A 6,180-nucleotide genomic window follows, 5' to 3' on the forward strand; every position below is an offset into this window, starting at 1 on the left:
TAACCTAGTCCTATGAAAGGAGTAAACCTACCTATACCTCCGTTAGACTAGGAGATTAATCCTGGTACACAGGATCATTTAGAGGCATGGACATGTCCTCTGAATCAAATTTCTCAACTAATGGCTTTAATCGATGTCCATTTACTTTAAACTCATTTCCATTGTCTGGATTCCGAATCTCGATAGCCCTATGAGGATAAACATTGATAACAGTGAAAGGGCCGGTCCAACGAGATCGGAGCTTACCCGGAAAGAGATGTAACTACGAATCATATAAAAGGACTTTCTGACCTAGCATGAATATTTTTCAATGAATATGTTGGTCATGAAACGCTTTCATCTTGTCCTTGTAAATTCTTGAGTTCTCGTACGCATCATTCCGGATTTCTTTAAGTTCATTCAATTGAAGTTTGCGCAGTGAGCCAGTGTTGTCCAGGTTGAAATTCAGATTTTTGATCGCCCAATAGGCTCTATGTTCTAGCTCAACAGGAAAATGTCAAGCCTTCCCATAAACAATTCTAAAGGGAGACATTCCAATAGGGGTCTTAAATGTAGTACGGTAAGCCTATAAGGCATCGGTCAATCGGATTAACCAATCCTTACAGTTAGGGTAACCATCTTTTTCAAGATGTGTTTGATCTCCCTATTGAAAATCTCAGCTTACCCACTTGTCTGTGGGTGGTATGAGGTGCTCACCTTATGAGAGATACTGTATTTCTTCATTAAACTCTCAAATGATTTATTAAAAAAGTGTGAGCCCCCATCACTAATGATGACTCGAGGCATTCCGAACCAAGAAATGATGTTCTATTTTAAGAATTTAATAACCGTGTGATGATCATTGTTCCGGCATGGAATAAGTTCAACCCATTTAGTGACATAGTCTATAACAAGCTAAATATATAGATTTTCAAAGGATTGGGGGAATGGTCCCATGAAATCGATGCCCAGTAATCAAATGCCTTTATAATAAGAATGAGGTTTAAGGGCATCATATTTCGACGGAATAATGCTCCCAATTTCTGACAACACTCACAAGCCTTGTAAAACTCATGAGTGTCTATGAACATATATAGTGGGCCAGTAAAAGCCACACTACAGAATCTTGGTTGTGGTCTTTTTAGTAGAAAAGTGACCACCACAGGCCTGAGACTGACAGAACGAGATGACACTCTAATGCTCATCATTTGGCACACATCTCCTTAAGGTTTGGTCGGGCAATATTTAAACAAATATGGATCGTCCTAAAAGAAGTTGCGCACCTCGGTGAAAAATTTCTTCTTATTTTGTGCATTCCAATGTGTCGATATGAAACCTATGGCAAGATAATTAGCAATATCAGTGAACCAAGGTGAATAGAAGACTTTGAACAATTGTTCATCAGGGAGCATATCATTAATATGTGTTATCTCAAAGGAATCAGAGGGACTAAGACGGGAAAGATGGTCAGCTACTACATTCACTATTCCCTTTTTATCTTTAATTTCTAAATCAAATTCTTGGAGTAGAATGATCCATCTTATCAGGTGGGGCTTGGCATCATTCTTAGCAAGAAGATACTTGAGCGCTGCATGATCTGTGTAAATAATGATCTTGGATCCGATCAAGTAGGACCTAAATTTGTCCAAAGTGAACACTACTACTAAGAGTTCCTTTTCCGTAGTCGAGTAGTTCACTTGAGCAGGATTTAGAGTCTTACTTGCGTAATGAATAACGTAGGGCTTCTTTTCTTTTCTCTTACCTAAAACCACCCAAAGTGCATAATCAGACGCGTTGCATATAAGTTCAAAAGGAAGACTCCAGTCGGGTGGTTGTATGATAGGTGCAGTAGTTAACATGCCCTTAAGCTTAGTGAAAGCTTCCTGGCATGGCTCAGTCCACTCATATGGTGCATCCTTTAAAAGTATATTACATAGAGGACAAAAGATAAGACTAAAGTCCTTTATGAATCGTCTGTAAAACCTAACATGTCCTAAGAAAGTTCGCACGTCTCGTATGTTCTTGGGTGGAGCTAGGTTAGAGATTAGATCGATTTTAGCCTTATCAACCTCGATTCCTTTGGAGGAGATGATATGTCCAAGGACAATTTCCTTACAAACCATGAAATGACACTTCTCCCAATTAAGTACCAAGTTCTTTTCTTCACATCTTTTCAACACGCATTTCAGACTCTCTAAGCGCTCACTGAAAGATGGACCGAAGACAGAGAAATCATCCATGAAGACCTCTAGATATTGCCCCACCATGTTAGAAAAGATACTCATCATACATCGCTGAAAGGTGACAGGGGCATTACATAGTCCGAATGACATCCTTTGGTAAGCAAAGGTGCCGTATGGACATGTAAATGTAGTCTTTTCCTGATCTTCCAAGGGTTATCTATATCTAATTGTATCCCGAATACCCATCAAGGAAACAATAATAGGAATGACCAATTAACCTTTCCAGAATTTGATCAATGAAGGGCAAAGAAAAGTGGTCCTTCCTCGTGACGGTATTCAACTTCCTGTAGTCAATACATAGTCTCCAACTAGTAGTAACTCTAGTTGACACGAGTTCATTGTTGGCATTAGCTACGATGGTAATTTTGAACTTCTTAGGAATCAGTTCAGTTGGACTCACCCATTGAATAACAGATATAGGGTATATGATACCCACATCTAATAGTTTAAGAACCTCGGCCTTAACCACTTCCTTCATGTTTGGATTTAGTTTACGTTGTGATTGCCAAGAGGTCTTCGCATTATCCTCAAGATAAATGCGGTGAGTACAAATCAAAGGGTCAATTCCTTTGAGGTTCCCAATCGTCCATCCAAGGGCTCCTTTATGCTCAATAAGAGTGAATATGAGCATACTCTCCTATTCTTGCTCAAGGTGAGAAGAAATCACCACTGGGTATATCTCATCTTGACCTAAATAAACATATTTCAAATCAGAAAGCAAAGTTTTTAGGTCAAGCTTCGGTGCCTTGAGGTTAGACAGCAGAGGCACTTCTTCGGTTTGGGGCAATTCTTCAAATTGTGGCCTCTACCGGTTAACTTCAAGTACTGGCGCAGTATCAAGCATGGAAACCATCTCTTTAATCATGTCATCATCAAAATCATGGGAATGGGCCAAGCATGTCTCTAGAGAGTGAGAGGATAAGGTCAGAGGCGCTCTATCTTCCACGAAAGAGTCAATCATGTTAATGTCGTGGAAATCGTCACCATCCTCTAACCGTCTGTCTAAATTGAAAAAGATGTTCAACTCCAATGTCATATTCCCAGAAGACATACTCATGATTCCATTCTTGCAATTGATAATTACGTATGAAGTGGCAAAGAATGGGCAACCAAGAATGACGAGAATTTGAGCACTCATGTCACTGATGGATTTCGTATCCAAGATGATAAAGTCTACGAGATAGTAGAATCGGTCAACCTGGACCAACACATCCTCAATTATCCCTCTCAATACACGAACAGAACGACTAACAAGTTGTAATGTTGTTAGGGTAGGTTTTAATTCACCTAAACCTAACTGTTTGTACACCGAGTAAGGAATCAGATTTATGCTTGCTCCTAAATCAAGAAGTGCATGCTCAATTCAGTAGTTCCCAATTACACAAGGTACGGTTGGGCTACCGGGATCTTTACATTTCTATGACACATCTTACTTTAGGATGACACTCACTTTCTCAGTCCAGAAGATTTTCTTTTGAATATTTTGTCGTCTTTTGGTCATATACAAGTCTTTCAGGAATTTGGCAAATGAAGGTATTTGTTTTACGGCATCAAGTAGAGGACTATTGACCTTCACTTGTTTCAACACCTCTAGAATGTCCTGAGAGTTAGAGAGAGGTTTTAGTATAACCAACCATTGGGGAAATGGAGCAACCGGCTTCCCTTGAGCTTTCGGTTCTAATTCTTGTGGAGCATGGATAGATTCATCATCTTTGTCCACTTTCGAGTCCTTTAGGCTTTTCAGACATAACCAGAATGGTTTTGTCAATGATCTTCCCACTCCTAAGAGTGGTGATAGATTTAGCTTGCTCCATCTGATTTGAAGAGCTTGGATCACTTATCTCATATTGCGGTTTAAGATTGGGGAGAGGTTGTGCAGGAAGCATCCCCTTTTCTATAACCATCATATGTGAATCCATCTTTTGCATAAAGTTTGTAAGTTCTTGCATTGTTGTGTGGAATTTTGAATCTGTTCTTCTTAAGGTTTCTCTTGATTTGGATTTTGATTTAAGCCTTAAGGGGTAGCAGTTTATCCATTCCTCCAACTGAAGTTTGGATGATTTCTTCAACCAGGATTGTATGCATTGGAGGTAGGTCCATTGAAAGGTCTTTAATAATTGTTCACGGCATTGGATTGCTCATTCAACACCCCTCGAAAGGCAGGTATTGTTGGATAATTTTCAGTTGTGTGAATGTTGCAATCACAGATACCATAAACAGTTTCATTAACCTTGTTCTTCTTTAATTCCATGGCCTCTAATTTCTTTATGAGATTAGTCACTTTGGAATTGATATCATCATCCTCTTTCAGGAGATACATTCCACCCCTCTCCTTAGATTCAGTCGGCCTAGACATGGTGCTTGATTTTGGGTATGTGTCCTATGATTTTGCATTTTCAGCAAGTCTATCCAAGTAGTCACACACATCATCGACATTTTTATTCATGAATTCCCCATTGCATATCATCTCAACCAATTAGCGCATGGAAGATGTCAATCTATCATAGAAAAAGTGTGTAATGTGTCACGTTTCAAAACCGTATTGTGGGCATGAATTGACAGGATCCTTGAACCTTTCCCAACATTAGAAGAATGTTTCATCCTCCTTTTGGGTGAAGTTTATGATTGATTTTCTAAGGGTGTTCGTTTTATGATGTGGAAAAAATTTCTGCATGAACTCCCTTTACATATCATTCCATGTGCTAATAGATATAGGGCGTAGTGAATGCAACCACGTCTTAGCTTTCTCCTTCAAAGAAAAGAGAAAGAGTTTCAGCCTAACTGTGTCTTCAATTACGTTTAGAAAATATAAAGTGGCTATGATCTCGTCAAACTCTTTCAGGTGTAAATATGGATTTTCTGACTCAAGCCCATAAAATTTAGGAAGGAGTTGGATCACCCCTGGCTTGATATCCATGAGTCCCGTATTTTCAGGAAAAACCATTCATGAGGGCGTGCTCACCTCCGCCAGTTGTAAATAATCTCAAAAAGTATGAGGCGAAGGTGCTTGATGCACCTCATTCTCATCATGGTGTCTTCCACCCTAGGTTGGGGTAGAAGAGGTTGGTTTGCAGTCATTACCTCAATTAACTCTGGGGATTTCAAGCGGTGTCTAGTCCTGCGATGGATAGTCAACCCCTCAACCAATCCTCCTTCAGTCAAGAGACGTCGTGTGTTGTCACAAACCCACTTGGGCATGAAACACTCGCAGCCCTCAATTCAGATTCTAAACCTAAACCTAAAAAGGAAAAAAAGACAGAAATCTAAAAATAAAGAGAAAAGAGTTTGGAAAGAGGTTACCAAATTTGAAGTTCCTTAGTTAGATCCTGCAAAATAAAACAAAACAAATTAGTTTTTAAAGATAGAAAGTAAACTAATTTCTAAAAAGGAAAATTTTCTAAAAATAAAAAGTTTCTAAAATAAATTAGGAAAGTTCTATAATAGAAAGTAAGTTAGTTTCTAAAATTAAAAGAAATTCTAGAATTAGAAGGTTTCTAAAATTAGAAAATAAAACCTAATCTAAAAACAAAAGATAGAAAAACTAGAAAATTAGAAAGAGATTACCAATTTAGAAAGTCTATGTCAGGGTCCTACAAAATAGAAAAGTCAGGTTAGTTTCTAGAAATAAAAAATTGAAAAAAACTAGAATTAAGAACTAGAAAAACCCTGATCTTAATCTAATTCTAAAACTAGTTAATCTTAGAAAAACGTAACGATTAGTCCCTGGCAATGGTGTCAAAAACTTGTTCACACCCCAAGTATAGGGTTGCGATGTAGTAATAATCTTGGTAAGAACCAAGGTCGAATCCACAGGGACAGAACCTTGTACGCAATCTGAAAGTAACTAGAACTAGAACTAGAAGAAGATGTAATCTAAATCAAGAAATTTTAAGGCAATAATGGTGAAATCTTAACTAAAACTTGTAAAATTCAAAGGTGGAAAACTAGGGTACCAAGG

The 6,180-nt window shown here is 38.3% G+C and overlaps 1 non-coding gene across 1 annotated transcript; it reads left to right on the plus strand.

Moving 5' to 3' along the window:
* Positions 1–4,756: 4,756 nt before the first annotated feature.
* Positions 4,757–4,863, plus strand: LOC131232138 (small nucleolar RNA R71). Its single transcript, XR_009164746.1, has one exon. It is a non-coding gene; the product is annotated as a small nucleolar RNA R71 (small nucleolar RNA).
* The last annotated feature ends 1,317 nt before the right edge of the window (positions 4,864–6,180 follow it).

Source organism: Magnolia sinica, chromosome 17, assembly GCF_029962835.1.
Source record: "Magnolia sinica isolate HGM2019 chromosome 17, MsV1, whole genome shotgun sequence".
NCBI lineage: Eukaryota > Viridiplantae > Streptophyta > Magnoliopsida > Magnoliales > Magnoliaceae > Magnolia > Magnolia sinica.